Source organism: Ochlerotatus camptorhynchus, unplaced genomic scaffold (genome assembly GCF_037179485.1).
Source record: "Ochlerotatus camptorhynchus isolate MF236.1 unplaced genomic scaffold, CSIRO-AGI_Acam_v1.1 ptg000290l, whole genome shotgun sequence".
Lineage (NCBI taxonomy): Eukaryota > Metazoa > Arthropoda > Insecta > Diptera > Culicidae > Ochlerotatus > Ochlerotatus camptorhynchus.
Window position 1 is genome coordinate 2,395,035 of NW_027040779.1, and position 18,729 is coordinate 2,413,763.

General features: G+C 40.2%; 1 protein-coding gene across 1 annotated transcript in view; it reads right to left on the reverse strand.

Moving 5' to 3' along the window:
• The window catches only part of LOC135706744 (uncharacterized), a 282,223-nt gene extending 268,043 nt beyond the window's left edge, over positions 1-14,180 (reverse strand). The window contains exon 1 of the mRNA XM_065228398.1: positions 13,099-14,180. The gene's annotated coding sequence lies outside the window, so the exon portion shown is untranslated. The remainder of the gene's footprint in view (positions 1-13,098) is intronic.
• Positions 14,181-18,729: the final 4,549 nt, after the last annotated feature.

The following is an 18,729-nucleotide window of genomic DNA, read 5'->3' on the forward strand; positions in this document are numbered from 1 at the left end:
TATTTGAAATATTGTATGAACATACAGGTGCCATAAAAATAGCTGAAAAGTGATATTACGATGCGGTGTCAGATGGACTCTCCTCTAAATTTCTTACCACGGAAACCGCGACTTCTTTTGATGGCACAGGATAGCTCGAGATTGTGGCGTCTAGCATTCAAGGCTGGTTACTACCCACACACCAAATTCTAATATCCTCTTCCAGCAAAATGGTTTCCAGCAAAATAATATCCAAAGGTCCAGCAAAATAATATTTACAGATATATATAACATATTGTTTATTGCTGGACACTTAGTTTATTAGAGTTATTGCTTTTGTCAAAAACCATCGGCTGGATTGTCAGCAAAATTTACTTTGTAGGAGAGATTGCTAGTTTTCAAGCTCGGCAAAATCTAGCAAAATATTGCTGGTTTAAACCGAAATAAAAATAGTGTGCATAAAGCATTGGCAGAAAAAGAGCTTGTTCAGGCAAAATACGTTTCTTCAGAGTTGGGAGGAAACGCTGTACTAATATCAACATAAAGCGTTAGTGCCATAACTTATTAGCTAGAGAAAGTTCTGAAGAGCAGCCATGGCATCTCATTTTCATCCATTTCGTGCAATTTACATTAATTTGCCTCTAACTTTTTTCATCAACTGAATTCCGTGAAATGTTGTTTGAAACTTTTGTAGGTTTTAACATTAGCTACAAATAAAATGCAAAATTTCAATTGGTCGAATGTTAGCACAAATGTGAATGATTGCCCATAGCAAACAATTAATCAAATTTTCATGCAAACCGAGAGAACGTCGAGACAAAAATTCATTTTTTTCATGCTATTTGCCGAACGGATCAGAAGCTTTGTGATCCAGCCGAATTCAATAAATTGCACACTATTCCATATTAACCACAGTCCTTAAAAGCAAGTAAATCGTAAACCCAGAAAATGCAGTTCAGTAAATCACTGTCAATCCAAATCATCATATTATGGCTTCTTAAGCTTCCAACCATTCAGACGCTGACTCTGATTTTGATTTATACACAAAAGCACCCTGTTCTTCCCTCCACAAGAGCCAACGCAAACACTTACACCTCACGTCGTTCAACCAGCGGAACCTGAGCACTTTTAGGCATTCATCGATGAATCGGCTTCTGTGCTATACACGCCAATCATTTATCACAAAGCCAAACACCAAAGCCAAACAAGCGCCAATCGTGTGGATGGTATTTCAGATTTCATTCGGAAAAGGCCAATTCCCCCAGCGAATCATCAAAATTCGTCTTCCATCTTTGGCGGTCTGCATGATTATCATAACTGTGGCTTCCATTCCAGTTTGGAGTTCACGCATTCTAGGGCCGGAATTGATTGATTTGGAGTTCTGTATTTCCTGTTAACAATTATAACGATTACTTACTGTATAGGGTTAATGTCCCTAATGTTGGTCCAATATTGGGCCCATTCATAAATTTCGAAGGAATCAGTGCGGCATAATCTCGACAATACACGGTGATATTGACAATTCCGCTTTGGTCACTCATTTGAGTTAACAGTCATCGTCAAGGCAAACCATGTCAATTGTCAGTGACAATCCTGTCAGTGACGAACATGTGTTATTTTATTAACTAAATTTGTAACTAAATTCAATGACTTGAGCCACACAATTACATCGAGCCGTTAAAGTGAACAAGCATTTACGTCCTGAACTGCTTGGATAATAATAATGTGACGCAGAACGTACGAAATTACACCTTTTTTTTTGCCAGGTGAATCTTTTTCATTGACGAAAAATGAATGATAGGGGAAATGGATGTAATGTCGGCCTAAATGTCCCTAACTTGGGCCCATACAGCAATCGACTAAATTTTCAATAGCGACCAAAAATATCCACTAGTACTGTCTCAATGATGCGTTCATCTAGATAAAATTGATAAATAGCAGATTTTTAGCGATGGGCCCAATCTTAGATCCATAGGCCAACATTAGAGCCATTTCCCCTATGTTGACGAAGGATTTTTTGAGGATCAAGTTTGTCAGTGACTAAGTGAATAACAATTTTGTCAATATAGCGCGAAAGTCCGTCAATGACAATGAGAAATCTCAGCACTGGAAGGAATGCATTGTTTGCCAATTTTTCACTAGCAACCAAAAATGTTAATTTGTATTGTTCAGATGACGCATTGAAAAATTTAAGAACAAGAGATTTTTTATCGATGGGCCCAATCTTTAAATCCATAGGCCAACGTTAGAGCCATTTCCCATACTTCATGACAAATCATTTCCAAGAACAATGAGTGAAGACGCCTATCTCGTCTGGGACATCTACTAAATATTATCTTCTTTTGTGGCTCTTGTGGCACAGCTCACCGTAGCCTGCCGGGTTTTTAAGCTGTATTGTGTATACTTGAAACAACTCCGTGATTCATGCGACACAGATAGATGCTGTGAATTGATTGAATATTATTGCCGAATACTCTAGAAAAAGCTTTCTAAAAGTGTATGAGGGTATTTCTATATCCTGATGGAAAACCTGTTTTTGCAATGATAATTTGTTACAGGCACTGTAACCTGAAATAGCATCCATTTCATTCCGATCCGCATATGGTTGACAAAACTCAATTGTGGCTAGCAAACAAACCGATAAAGTTCACTCATACACACAGACAGTTCTAACTGCTTGCAGGGAAACACATGCTTTCCCACAGTTCAACTTATTCCGAACTTCAATAGAAATAAATTTTCTTTCCCCATTCTTACCTATATCAGCTCTATATCCCCTTTCCGATCCAGTAGCAGAAAACAAGAGAGAGAGAGAGTGAGCCAGAGCCCTTCATAAATTCTATTTAATTAAAAGACTTTAAGCTCACACCCAGGTGGTGGCAATCGGGCGGCATCCCGGGGGTAGCCTGGTTGCAGCAGACATCCCGTTTTAAAGGATCCTCATCCCCCCCCCTCCCACAAGCAACAATCCCATGATACTCAGATTGCGGTTCTTTGCACACTACGTCCGGTGTGTTCCTTCGGTTGTTTTCCTTCTTCCCTCGGGAGAAACATTGCAGCTGTTTGTTCGACGAGAATCGAAAGAAGCCCCCGGGCTCTAGGGCACATCAGACGCCGCAGCAGCAGGACGACAGAAGCTTTGTTTCTCGAGAGAGTCGCAATGGGAAAATATATTTTTCGTTTCTTCCTACTTCGCGGGAACGGGAGACAACAAGGAACAGAACCGCAATTAAGAGCAACTGAGCCTTGCCAGTGGAAATGTAGGGAAATTAAAGCCGAAAGAAGTGGGGGTGGACTTTACGTGGAATTGGTAATTTCTGTCAATAGTTGCCGGATGTGTTTATGTCACGGTCCATTAATGTTTTCTGTAGAACATAAAATTGAAAAAAAGAAAATAAAAGTAAAAATAACCTATCGACTGAATATCACACACACTTACAAATAACTAATTTTACACGTGACGGAATCCATCTTTGACATAAAAGATTAGACGTAAACAAACATTTCACATAATATTAAGTGCTCCAAGAGTGAAAAAATTGTTGCTCGACGAAAAGTATGTTTTATTGAGCTATATTTTGCGTCTATTATGACTCAATTTTATGTCAAAATTGACGCTCGTATATGTCACTCTCAGAGCACCTAAATTTACATGAATTTTTCTACGTGTGTAGTCGACGAATAGAACGTTTGATTGAATTGATTTTCACGTTTCTTTCAGCTTATTCTTATGTCAAAAGGCCCGCCTACATGTGTCGGTCTCAGAGAACCGAAATTTACATGACTTTTTAGTAGTGTGTAGCGTCACGCACACATATGACGTATTTGTTTATTTACATTTATATGCTGTTTGCTATTTTAAACACTTAGAAAAATCGATGTAAATTTAGGTGCTCTGAGACTGACATATACGAGCGTCAATTTTGACATACAATTGAGTCATAACAGACGCGAAATTCATCTCAATCAAACGTACTTTTCGTCGAGTAACGAACTTTTCAGTCTCAAAGCACTTAATTTTACATTACATGTTTGCTTACGTCTGATCCTTTACGTCAAAAATAGATTCCGTCACGTGTAAAATTAGTTATTTCTAAGAGTGTATCAATTCCAATCTACAAAATACACACTTAAAAAAATTGATGTTAATTTAGATGCTCTGAGACTGAAATAGACTAGCGTCAATTTTGAAATAAAATTAAATCATAATAGACGTGAAATTCAGCTCAATCAAACGTACTTTCGACGTTTTTAGTCTCGAAGCACTTAGTTTTACATGACATGTTTGTTTACGCCTCATCCATTATGTAAAAGATGGATTCCGTCACGTGTAACATAAGGTATGTAGAAGTGTGCAGTACAAAAAGGTTTGAAAACATGTTAACAACGCTCCAAACTTCTCAGGTGAGTGGGACTACTATCGGCACTGCAGTGCTGTGGTTGTGGGTAGTCGCGGGTAGTCCTACATTCATACACGTTTGAATAAAAGCAAAATCTCACCGGAAAAGTAAAATGAAAAACATACCGTGCTGAGCTCCTTTTCCGTGCTGAGCTCCAATGCTACCGACGTGCCAGGAAAGCAGCTCCCACACCTGGACCCTACCTATCGACCCATCAACTCATGAACCGGGGACTAACGGCTTTACTTCCCGAAGGAAGGCGTGATCAGAGATGTTATGCCTCAGAATATCCCGGCGGCGCCGACTGGGATTGAACCCAGGCCTGCTGGGGTGATAGGTAATCACGCTTACCACTACACCACCGGCGCCGTTTTTAGATCGATTTATCTCCGTTAATATGGCACTTAATTCGGTTAACTTCGAACACTTGCGCCTCTGATTAACAAGTTAGAGGATTTTTGTATGTTAAATTTTGAATAGCTAGTAAAGGAAATGGCTCTAATGTTGGCCTATGGATCGAGGATTGGGCCCATCGCTAAAAATCTGCAATTTAACAACTTTATCTAGATGAACGCGTCATTGGGTCTGTACTAATGGATATTTTTCGTCGCTATATAAAATTTATATAAGTGCCCAAATTAGAGGCTTTTAGGCCGACATTACATCCATTTCCCCTACATGAAAAATCGGTTAATTTCAAATGGCTATCGCCCCAGGTAGACAAATTGAAGGAAAACTTTAAAAAAATGTTAAATTTTAAATGGTTTGCGCTCCTGGTAAACATAATCAGCGAAATATCGAAAAACAAGCATAATTTTAAATGGCTAGCGCCCCTGATAAACATGTTGAGTGAATTATCGGTGTCACACATCAAATTGCATCACGGCAAAAAAAAACGCTGTAGAAAACTCCCCATTCGGTATTTTCTCTTGAAAATTTGGGTAGAAGCAGTTTAGAGTGCATTGTTTACACAGTATTTTTACCGCTGTCAGTTTTTCGAAAGTTGGAAAAAATGACGTCACCCGAAAAGCAACGTCACGAATTGATCTTGCACAAGCACCTGGAAAATCCCCAACTCTCTCATCGGCACATCGGAAAACAGCTCGGAATCGTGCAGTCAACGGTAAGTCGTATGATTAAACGTTACTACGAAACTCTGAGCATCGAACGGAAGGAGAAATGCGGTCAGAATGGATGTTCCATTAGTGATCAGGATCACAAGCGTGTTGTGAAAGCGTTCAAGTTGAATCCCAATGCTTCGGTCAGGGATGTGGCCACAAGGGGTGGTCACTCTACACACTTGTTTTGCGCCAACTTTTTTATCAGTGTACCTCAGTGTGCCGCAGCTGTACCGGCAGTGCCAAAAAGTCATTGAACTGATATTTGATTGCTTGTGAATAATGCCTTGTTTGGCAACCCGGTATTTTAACAGCTCTTGTTTTTGTTTTGTTATTCAATGTTTTCAAAAACGACACGGACTCCAGTTGGGACTACACACTGGATGTATCCAGCTCCAAGGATGCCTGCAACGGACGACGGACGAGCTCCGTTGCTACACGATCATTTCATCTTCGGCGGAAGGCCGACCCCGCACACCGAACGTCAATCATTAGTCAACCAACTCTTTTGGGAGCTGGTGGAGGAAACGGATTTGCACCGAATTTTTCACCGCCCGAGCATCATCCGTCGGAAAACTGGAAACCAACACCGGCCGGAACACACGTCTGACTGATGAAGGACGCACCGCTGACCCGAAACGGACGAGCCAATTTTCCAAGCAGAACTACTTGTCAGAGTCCACCAACCCGTACACCCTGCAGGACAATTCGATCAGCTTCAAGGTCTACAGCACCTCCAAAACAATCGCTTCCCAGGCCAGCAAAAATCACATTCTCCTCTTCTTCAATACCCCACCCGTATGCCGTCCGAGGATCTGCTGCTGACTGCATTCACCACCAAGGACTGCCACCCGTCGCAAGTGCGAATGTTCCCGCTGAAATCGGAAGTTCCTCCTCCGGATTGGTCGAGTTCCCGAGCGTAGCCCTGGGGGTGAACGCCATCATGAAGTGCAACCACAGCGCGATCGATCTCAAATGCACAAAACTCCTGTTCATTATGAAGCTGTTAGTTGGAAGTTTGTTGAGCTATTTGAGATTTTGCCAAGACGGTCCTCCGCCATTATATGTTGAACGATGGAATGATTGGTGTAGCAGCCACCGCCATGGATGTATTCGAGCAGTTCGAATGGTCGGATGGTATAGTTTTTATTTGGTTGTTGACTTTCCGATTAAAACTCAAGCACCGCTTGTCGCGACCGGCCCAAGATTTCCAGCGTCGGCCACGGCTACACTAATTAGCGATGCAGCTCCCACAGCTGCGGCTGCTTCCAATGCTGCTGCTGCTGGTGCTGCTACTGTTCCGTTTCCTCTAAAATTCGTAAAAAAAAAACGGACCAGCAGCAGCATTGGAAGCAGCCGCAGCCGTGGGAGCTGCATCGCTAGTTCGTGTAGCCATGGCCGGAAACCTCGGTCAGGTCAAGATACCGCTGTTAGCTGTTCTTCGTCTGGAAGGAAATGTGGATGCGACTGCCATCACAGGTGTAACGATTTTGAGAATCCATGGCGAGACTTGGTGGAGATTCACGGTTGTTTTGAAAATAATTTGACTAGGAGTGGCAACATCAATAGCATTTTGACACATGCACACTGCGCAGGTGCATAAAAATTTCAGTGTTGCCAGTAGTTTTAAAGATCATAAAAATTGTAACCATGGGTGCCAAACAACGCCAATGACTGCACCCGGGTGTGCCCAAGTTTGATTTTGGCACACTGTGTAGAGTGACCAACCCCTTGTGTGGCCAAAAAGTTGAATCTGTCCAAGTCTTTCGTTCAGAGAGCTAAGGACCGGGAGGAACTGCATACGTACAAAGTGCAGAAGGCACGTGACGAACGACAAAATACGGTGGGAAAGTCACGGGCCCGGAAACTGTACACTAGACTGATGCAAAATTTGAAATTTTCGCTCCACAGTGCTCAAACGGTTTCAAATCAGGTCCTGATTAGCCTCCCAAAATTTAAACTCATTTGGTAAGAAACTGACTTGGCACAAGCTATTCGAAGTTTATATGGAAATTACTATGGGAAAACCAAACTTTTTGTTCATTATCTTCTACCCATTTTCCATATTGCTTTTTCGAAAATTTCTATAACTATTCTTACGGAAAATTTGCGCAATGTCGTTTTTCAGCCAAATGTCAAATTAAATTGTTATTAATTGTTTAAGAGATTGATAATCTTATGCCATGATCAAGCAGGTGTTCTGTGGGCAACACTGTATTCTGCAGTGTGACATAGTAGCCATGATATTTGTGCTCTATTCTTCGCACCAGACAGAAACACCAATGTTGCCTGCTGAACAGTTGAATGAGCATAATCTTAAGACATCAGTGACTTGAATCATTAACAACTTTTGTTCCTTACATTTGATTGAAAAGTGGTTTTCAACAGTTGTAGCTGAAATTTGCTATAATCGCTGCTATCATTTTTAAAAGCATAGTGATGTGGTGAATTGTTAGATAAATATGAACAAAAACATAAGTTTTCCCATAGTAATTCCCATATAAACTTGAAATGGTTTGTGCCAAGTCAGTTTCTTACTAAATTAGTTCAAATTTTGGGAGGCTAAGCAGGACCCAATTTGGAACCGTTTAAGCAACAATCAATACGAAACTAACGATTTTAAATTGGCTCACCACTTTAGTAGCCTATTGGTCCCAAGCAAACGATTAACGTACCCTATTCTAGTTGAAATTCTATTACTACACTATGTTTGTTTTGATTCGCTATGAAAGTTTGACAGATAACATCAGGGGTGTGTGGATTCATGCAGAACATGCAGGGGTGAGTGAAATAGCTTGGGACTGCTTGGGACCGTTGTTCTGGTACTGAGTGAGCCAAAAATAATAATGATTTTCTTCGGGACCCAGTGATCTTAGAGTTACCTCTATGGTTTAAGCACTGTGGAGCAAAAATTTCAAATTTTGCATCAGTCTACACAGCAAAAAAATAATTTTGATATCACATCAAAGTGGATGCACTACAATCATGTACGGAAACGTAAGCAATGGCTTCTTTCGTAAATATCTTGTAATTCAAAGTCAATCCATGTAACCCAGCTATGGTGGCTTACTTGAGCGAGTTTTCATTCTCAAGAAATTCGTGGAAAAGTCAGTGTTTACGTTTGTGATATTGGCCCTTATGGAAGAAAATCTAATATTTCAAGCGTAACTATTCAAATCGACGTATCTGTTTTTGTAAACAATCACTTCAATCAACGATTTGTCTTAACTACTAACTCACCCACGCAAACAAACAACATCATCACGTAGGGGAGTCTTTCCCTGATCTAGCTGGTATTGTTAGTTTCTGTGAGTGAGCTAGTAGTTTCCACAAATCGTCGATTGAAGTGATTGTTTACAAAATCAAATACGTTGATTTGAACAGTTACGCTTGATTTGGTTGCATGCTCAGTACACGCTATTTGAAAACTACCCAAATTCGAGTAAAATCCAACCTGATCGGTCTGAATCTATCAAAAAATGGGTCAGTTGGGAGTCAGTTGGGAGTTGGGAGTGACAGGTTAACAATCCATGCCAATGTTGCTCATGCTTGTCACTCTCAATATAGTTTACCCATTTTCGAGTAGGTTCAGTTGTGATCGATCTGGGAGGATTCTACCCAAATTTGAGTAGTTTTGAAATAACGTGTAAGTATTGATGTTGACGGTGGCATTTTAACTCTCTACTCCTATGTTAAAATCCCGAAGTCTAGTGGATTTTGCCTTACCTATTCACTCCACCATGGTACCAGCGAGCCACCGTCTCTTCTTCATGCAAAGATTAACAGGATCTTATGAGATTTTTTACTGGAGTGAAAGGGTAAGGTTTCTAGCACAGACTGACATTTTCTTATGGGATTTTACCATAGGAGTAAAGAGTTACAGAGTGACCGAAAAGGCTAATTATCAAGGTAATGCGGCCATTCTTTTTTAGACTAGCTCTAGGGAGCAGGGGGCTTATCAAAGGATTTAGAAACATTCAATTTTACGCAATTGAGATGCATAGAAAGGGGTATTACAGGTATCGATAAGCACTCGATAACATTTGCCATCCTTTTCAGTCAGCTCAAAACACTGCATATTTTCCACAACATCAAGAGATTTATGTCTGTTTTATGTATTTATTCCAAGAAGAAGAAATTCTACTACAGCTATCAAATGAACAAGGCTTCAAAGAATCGCCAGCAAATATACTTCAATTTCTCAATGCACACTATGTTTTTTTCAGTATTCAGCTCTTTTATATGCAGGTGGTAGAACTTTGACAGCTTCTTAAGATTAACAATACTCATATATAAACCAGGACACTTGTTGCAAAACGTTGCTGCTTTAAACTGTATGCATCAAACTCCAAATTTATGCGGTCGTATTTTTCCTCATAATCTCAGTTTATCATAGAGAAAGAAAATGGAAAAAATTACGCACGCAAATTTAAAGCAATAAACAAATATTCGCTTGGAGTTTCTCTTATTTTTGGTCATGATTACAGAAAATCAATACGTATCGCTTTGAAAATTGAATTGTAAACAGTTAACATATAGCAGCTTGAAATTACGTTTTTTATGAGGCAGATCATCGCTTAAAAAACTACAAAAATAAATTCCTTTTTTATGCAAACGATAATTATAAATGAAGCTATATAATTATAAATAAAGACCGTAAATTATTATGGCAATACAAACCCGCATAAACGATAACCATAAGGAGTGCCTAACTAACAATCATCCCAACAGTATGTGGCACGGTGACACGATTTGTGGCATCGTTCATGTATGGTGCTCGTTTATTAGGGAAGACATGAGTTCAAGAGCGCTTAGAATACATAGAATTATAAACCACGCTAGAAATATTTTATTAGAATTGACTACCCCCTTGATCTCCTTTCTTAATTTACAGCTGGTATAATCAGTTTGACAGATCGATATACCACTTGAAATCACTTAAATGGGGTCGATTTTTTATGACCAAGTTCCATATATGTTATGTGCTATTAGTGAAGACCTACGTACTCTTTCGTAGATTTTAGTTTTCGGATTTGAAAGATCGTTGGTTACAGTGACTTGCTTACTGAGCAGAAAAACGCGGTCCCAGGTCCTTTCATATTAAAAATGTATGGTAAGATCGCTTGTTTATCCTGTATTTTGTAAAAAGTTTCGCTGTCGTCGGTGACGGGTTTGAATAGTTATAACAACTTCAGTAAGGGTGTAATGTGATGTGAGGGGCTCGGTGGCCTTAGAGCAACCGTTTTTGCTTACTGAGCAGAACATCAAGAGTCTAATCTCAAACCCATCCACATCCAAGATTCGTCAATTTGTTTTATTTGTTAACATGACTACATGGTAATAACAGCAACTCGATGATTAAAAAGGAGCTCGTCTGCCTAATGGAAAACGATTTTGCTTACTGAGCAGAAGACCGTGGGATCAATCCCAAGCTCCTTCGCGTTATATATCGCTAGGACATCAATTCAGCTTATCGTTTACCAAAACGAACCCTGATGTAATCCCAACCCTCTTACCCAACATCCCTGTGATTCCTCTTGGAAGTGCAGAGGACTCCTCGGCTTCCATAAAAGTGAGTGTCACGTCAACACATTCCTACCCATTCCTCTAGAGTCTAGTTTGAGATCACAATTTTTACACATTGAGGATGATTGCATCGTCTATTGGTTCTCTGTGTAATAACAGCTGGTCTGGCAATAACAAAGTAGCAACCGTGGGCGGTTAATCATGCTCATACTCATGCTCTCAAGTTAGTGAAAGTTTGCAGTAAACTTGAAACCAAATGAAAGATCATACTTTTTCGAATCTATTGACCATTAAATCGCAAAGCGGACGCTCAAGACTCAATGCGCTGTTCATTAGCAACTACTCAATTGATTGTCTTGCTTTAATCACAAAATGATACCACCACTACCAATGGATATGCATTTTCCTTCCCTTTCTGATGGTGGTATTATTTTGCGGTATTGCGTTTCCTAAAAATCAGTGATGGAAGTGTCAAAAATTAATTACCGATAATCGAGCCAGACCTGTAACGCACAAGCATTTGTATTTTAATTTCCATATTCAGGAAAGCGATTAATCGAACATGGCCGTACACCAGAACAAAAGACTATTTATAATCCAGTTTCCAAAATCTAGCATTTTTGCTATAATAAATTCTTACAGGTTCTGCCAATCTGGTGTCAAGAGCAAAGCTGTGTGAAATTTTGCAGAAGTGTCCTGCAAAAACACTGAATGCAAAATTTCTGCATTTGGAAACGATGCTGATAAATATGCTGCACTGTCCTGAGAAGGTAGTGCCTGCATTGAAACAGCAACTTCAAAATTTCAAAAACCAGTTGTTACGCCAATGGAAAGCTCGAGTTATATCCAAAAATCGTTTTGTAAAATGCACGCAAACTGGTTGCGCGGATCGGTAAAATATTCAAACTGGCACAAGCATTTCCAGTGATCATTTAATGAAAAATCATTTCATAAATCATCAACAAAGTATTCTAATACACTAGCAACCTCGCAATATGATGCTATCGTAATTTTCAGCAATGTCAGGAATGCTCACGAACCCCCGAGATTCAGTCAGAAAGCAAAGTACTAGTTCAAAGTATCTTTCAAATAAGCTTCAATATTCTATTTTTTGAAAGTTGATCAAATGTTAAATTCAGTTCTCTATATCCGAAATCCTTTGTGGACTTCTCAAAATTACTTTTTTTATTACTGTTAATTAAAATATTAAAAATCCATCATTACCATCGTGGCTAAGGTTAATTAACCGGTTTTACCGAAACCGTTTTTACCGGTATTACCGTACTATTTTAGAATACCTAAATACCGTTTTTTGTACCGGTTTTTTATACCGGTTTTACATTTTCGGTAATTTTTCAAAGATTTTCCATTGTTCTTTAGATGTTTACCAAAGCGACAATGACGAATGACTTTGGAGTATTCTTCAAGTCATCGCGAACTACATTGATAAAGCATTCGCTTGACATTCTACGTCGTTCAGAGGCGCCAGTGGTGTAGAGGTAAGCGTGATTACCGGGATGCTCTGAGGCTTAACATCTCTGATCACGCCTTCCTTCGGGTAGGGTAGTAAAGCCTCCCTGGCGTCGGTAGCATTGGTGCTCAGCACGAAAAACAAGATCGATGGAAAACTAATAAAGGAAAAAAATCATATGTATAATTCAAAATATGCAGAATAACATTTCAAGAAATTTCTTCGAAGAACGCTAAAACATTGGGAAAAAAGAATCCCACTGTGCTTTGTGAATTTGTTGCAAACCTTAGTCACGGTAAAACAAAAGTTGAACCTCATCCCCGTTCTCTGTTCAGCTTGAGTAATCATCTAAAAGAAGCGATAAGAAAACAACTGCTAGGAATAACATTTCAAGGATAAGGATTTCAAAAGCTTTATAATGATCCCATGGAAATTTAAAGACGGCTTCTAAATGTGTGCATTTTCACTCTCGCTCTCGCCTTTCCACCGTGACCTTTACTTCCAGAAAATAGCAACTTCCACTTCCTTAATCCTCGCCCGGTCGGCCTCTTAAATGCTCCAGAGCAAAGATCAAGATTATCACCTCCACAAGAGATATACTCACCCACTCAAGTGCGGCAAAACGAGCCACCAACACACCACTGACACAGTGCTTCACTGCCTTATTCTGGAACCAACGGACGACCGAAATCTATTCCGAAAACGCCGTACCGTAAGATGAGAGGAGTCAAATGCCTCCTGGGGGTTTTGTTCCTACTTTGGACTTCTTTTCTTCACGATCCAAGCAAAAAAAAAAACACACCGAATCCGTACAAAACGACAACCAAACGGATGCTGCTGCTGCTGCGTTAATCCAAGCTAAGCATTCCAAAGGCAAGTGAGCAACGCTTGTCCTCCTTTGATCTGGAAGCGAGGAAGCGGGAGGTTCCTCCCGTCTATTCCAACGAAAATGCTTCTCACACGTACAGCCGAATACACACCGACACTGGGACTGGGAGCACACTTGAACTACTTATTCAGAGACCGGAAAATCGCTTTTTCACGTATCCTCTTCAAGTGCTTCTTATGCGCTTTCCGCCTGTAAAGCACACCCCCGGAGGCTCACTATACTCTTAATCCGTATTATAAACTATCATCACGTCGTTTTCCGGCAGTTGCACTAGCTCAACTTCCCGAGGCTCCAGAAATTGATAACTGTTGTTCTTTAACTTTTTTTGCGAGCACAAACATGAAACTTATTCCACTCAACCGAATCACTGCGGCTTAATCCATCGACGAACGATCCGATTTGTCTAGAGGAGATGATTCCCCTGAAACTTCAAACTGCACTTGCACTTTCCCAAACCCCCACTAACTATTTACGCATTGCACGCGTGAAAAAAATCACCACACGATTCTAACGAACAACCCTCAGGGAAATCCAACCAACCCAATCTCCCACAGCAGACGCACACACACACACCCACCACCCGAAGACTTCAGACCGCAACCGTCGACGTTAATTACACCACCGATTGAACCGTTGGGATTAAAACCAAACCGTTTTCGATCGTCACTCCAACCACACCACACCAGGCCAAACCAAGTGACCGGAAAACCGGAAACCGCCTATACTGACGGACGGGACAACGGATCCAGAAAGCAAGCGACTTCCTGCGGTGTAGAACCCAGCTGAGATTCGCGAACCGTACCGCACGAAGGAATTCCGCAAACTAAACATTTGAAGCCCAACTGGATTCCCGTTCCGGATTGTGCATTCCAACTTCGGAGAAATGGAAGGGGAGGATGAGCAGATTTTGGGAAGGGAAATTATGCGTGCGGGAACATCTCGCCGCTCCTGGGTGGAGATTTTAGAAAATTTGGTTCGCTCTCGTTTTCTCGCACGAGAGGATGCGTTTCGGAGAAAGGTTGTAGACAGGGAAAGAGAGAGAGAGAGACATCATTGTTGTTTTTTCGTTATCAGCACTCTGGCTGGGAGCTGATGACGGTGATGCTCGAACCAGTAGGGTGGCTGTAGTATCGGCTTCGAGCCGTTTTGATCGAATGCCATCAATTTGTCGGGAAAGTTCTGAAATTATAATCGGTTTACAGTGCTGATTGACTAAAGCTGGGCGAGCGTGTCATTCACAAAAATGGTTATCAGCATGATGTAAACAGCAGAGCAGTTCCACGCTGATTTTTTCCCTCTCTGAATTACATAAAACCTCGTATAATTGTTCACTAGGGGCAATGAACCATGTTTGTGCCCAAATTCAACCATTTTTCAAAATGGCGTACTCGCTATTTTTCAAAAAATCATCATAAAAACGGCTCATCTAATCAAAATTATCAAAGTTTTTTAGCAACCTGGATTGCCTTCTCTGAATTTTTTTTTAAGAAACTTGATTTAACCCATTCGGAACGACTTTTTTCTAGATTTTTTTTTATGCCTTAGGCCAAACTACCTTGGAGTGCTTATTCTAGGGTAAATCACTAAAATCATCTGGGCACTAGTTTTCATATCTAGATTTATCATTCCAGTTCCATTCTCATAGCCATGAAATATTCTAAGTCGTCTGAATCGATCTTTGCAACAAAACATATCCAAACATATTCATGGAGCATATGCGCATCAATTACAAAAGTGGAATATTGTTTAAGATGTTCTAATTTTTTCAAATCGTCCGTGAGTTTAGATTATTCCTTACAATGGAACAATGGCCCTAGCACCAACACATAGCCACGAAGGTTTATAAAGTCACTACGCCATCATTTATGTACCCTTTTCTATGTATATCAGATGTTCTAGAATCTCCAAATCGTCCTGGAGGTCACATAAAATAATCTACAAGTTCAACTACGACTGAGACAATGTCAATAGCATCGAAACATGTCCAAGCTAATTTATAGAGTGTATACGATCCAGTTCCATCTATATTAGATGTTCTAGGTCCACCAAATCGTCCTGGAGTTCAGATCAAATGATCTACTACATATATCAACCACGACCAGAAGCGCCAACTTCATTTGAAATAAAAGTAGTTGAGTCATGGATTTTTAGTTAAGCAAAAATCGATTTATTCTTGTTATTAATGTTGAAAATTAACCGACGCCGGTGGTGTAGTGGTAAGCGTGATTACCTCTCACCACAGCAGGCCTGGGTTCAATCCCAGTCGGCGCGGCGGGGATGTTCTGAGACATAATATCTCTGATCACGCCTTCCTTCGGAAGGGATGTAAAGCCGTTGGTCCCCGGTTCATGAGTTGATGGGTCGATAGGTAGGGTCCAGGTGCGGGAGCTGCCTCCCTGGCGTCGGTAGCATTGGTGCTCAGCACGGAAAACAAGATCGACGGAAAACAAATCAAGGAAAAAAATGTTGTATATTCCCTCTACAAAAATTTCAAATGCTGCCATAGGGTTAACTACCCCATTTCCGGCCTATTAAGCACAACCTGCACTTAATCTTTCTTAATCTAGTGCAGTTTTGCACCAATCGGAATGTTATTATTACTGATGGCCAGTGTTTGAAGTTTTCACTGTTCACTGAATAATTCACGTGTATTTCCGCAACCGTTGGACCCCCATGTGTCAGTAAACTAAACTGATTTCCTTGTATCGGCGAGACGACGAATCATGGCACATAAAGAAACAGAGAAAAATAAATCTTGCTGCATCGATGATCAAATACGTTCACACAAACGATTTACTACTGACGGTATCATCGAAAGAATCTTTATATTCGTGTGTACCATTCGGCATGGATTGTGTGCGTTAGTTTCTGTTCATGATACATCTGCGTATCGCAGTATAACACTGGCGAATGGTTCATATTCAGCAACATGTAATGACACTGAATATGGATGGTCAAAAGCTGTTGCATAAAGTGAACATTAACTTTTCACATCGAATTACGTGGGTTATTGGGAGGGATTTTGTATTGCCAGGTTCCTAATTTTGCGTATATATACTAGCCATTGTAAATCCATTGAAATACTATATTCCTGAAAACTTTTTCAGAGGATTTCCAACAAAACATAATCCCTAGTACCCCCCATGATCTTGACTGGATTTTCTTTATAGGTCGGGATGTTAAGGCGTCATCCACTGTTGTGGTGATGTGGCATGTGGCCTCTCATTCCACAAAACACGCATGCAACCTCGATTAATGTCTGACACCCACTGCCCCACTACTGTGGCGGCGATGTGGCGTGTCAAAGCATTATGCTGAAACATTGCATGTGGCGAACGTCAACATGATTTTAGTCAAGTTAGTTTCTGATATGGCGGCGGAGTGGCATCTGCTAGCATGGTAAAAAAGCTTGTCGAGGTTTGCCTTATGCCACATTACATCCACATGATCTTTTGGCATGTTGTATGATGCCGCACCGTAGCCACAACAGTGGGCGCCTCGTCTCGTGTCCGCGGTACGTTGTTCTAGAGTTTTTATTTTCGATTACACGAGTGAATCCCGTAAATTTAAAACACGTATCATGAGGAAATTTGATTTAATTGGTTCCAAAATGGAATACCCCGTGATCCCGGCGATATAGGAAGTTACTGTGTTCGGCAAACATTTTCAGGTGACTAAGATCTTTCCGATGGTGGACATTTAAGTTCAGAGTTCAGTCACTAGAAGGCGTTAGTGTATATATGAGATTTTGTATGAGCTATTTACAGTCCTCAACAATGTTTTTTTTTTCCCGGTGGACAAGGCCTTCTACATGAAGAACAGGTTAATTGCGAATGCTCTTGTTACGCGGCTCTATTGTATATGTGCTTTATCACAAGATCCTGACTTACTTGGAAAATACTGTCTTCTACATAGTTGCTAAGCTAACCAAGTCCTTTCAAATGATGGACAAAACACTTTTAGAAATTATCGCCGACTGAGGTAATTTTTACCGAAATCTGAACAGCTGAACTTTTCAGTAAAATTTATGCAATTCAATTCAATTGCTTTTCAGCTACTTTGACTAAAATGACAAGATTTGATAATTTTAACAAGGTTTAAAAAGTTTTGACATTATTTTCAAATTCAATAGCCTTTAAAATGAAGGTCATAGTTTTACAGAACGTTCAGCTGTTCTGATTTCGGTAAAATTTAACACTGCGCTAGTGTACGTAAGAGCTTGTGCATGTATCATAGCTCAAGATTTTGGCATTTTGAGAAATAACTGTTCACTGCTAAGTTGTTCAGATGGCCAAGGTCACTGCAAAGTTGTCCAAAAAAATATATGAAAACTCTCCCGAAGACACCAATTCACGGATTTTTCATACGTTGTAGCAAGCGTGATTGGCCATTTTATGGATAATCCGGATCATCTGGACAACTTGTTTGTGGTCTCCAGTGTGCATAATTTGGCCTCAATTATGTTATTATATAATTATAATTATTATATAATTCAGTGAGATAACACATCAACAAGTGCTTGCGCAAAAAAAAAACATGGAGCTCTAGGAGAGGTAAATAACTTTTACGGATGTTCCGGATCTTCCAGAGGACCAGTCTGTGATCATCAATATTATGGCCACAATATGAAATTAATTCGAAAAACACATCAACAAGTGTGTTCGCAATAAAATGGAGCTCTAGAAACAGTTTAATTAATTGACCACTTTTACGCATGTTCCGGATCTTTTAATGGACCAGCCTTAGCCCTCCAGGGTACATATTTGGACCAAAACCCCATATTTTTTCTTAAAACTCACCAATAAGTGCTTCCGCTAAAAACTGCGCAGCTCTAACTCCAATTTCATGAATTTACCACTTTTACGGATGTTACGGTGTCCCGCTGGAAGACACATTGTACCAAAAGGAGGACAGTTAACAATTTCCCCGAAGATACCAGGAAGTTATCTATTCATATAACTTTATTATCAGAGTTTTATTGATTGTAGGGGAACTGACGGCTTCGGCATGACAGACTATTTTCGGCAACCCAAATTGAAACACTATTTTCACTGGATTTTCTTACGAAAACAATTCGCTGAATGCATGCAAACGATTCTTTATGCTTTCAGCTTCAATTTGACTATATTTTTACCACTGAGAAAAAGCGATCTAGTAGGGTTTTCTTGAAATGAAACACACGCACTACAAATTGTAGCTGATTTCGAGTTGCCGATAATAGAACAGCAGATTTACATGCAGTTCAAATGGAACGGTTGCCGAAGAAAAACTGGTTGCCGACAATACTCGCTCTCACTAGAGAAGATTGGAGCTTTGTAAAAGCATTTCAAAACAGTTTTTGACAAT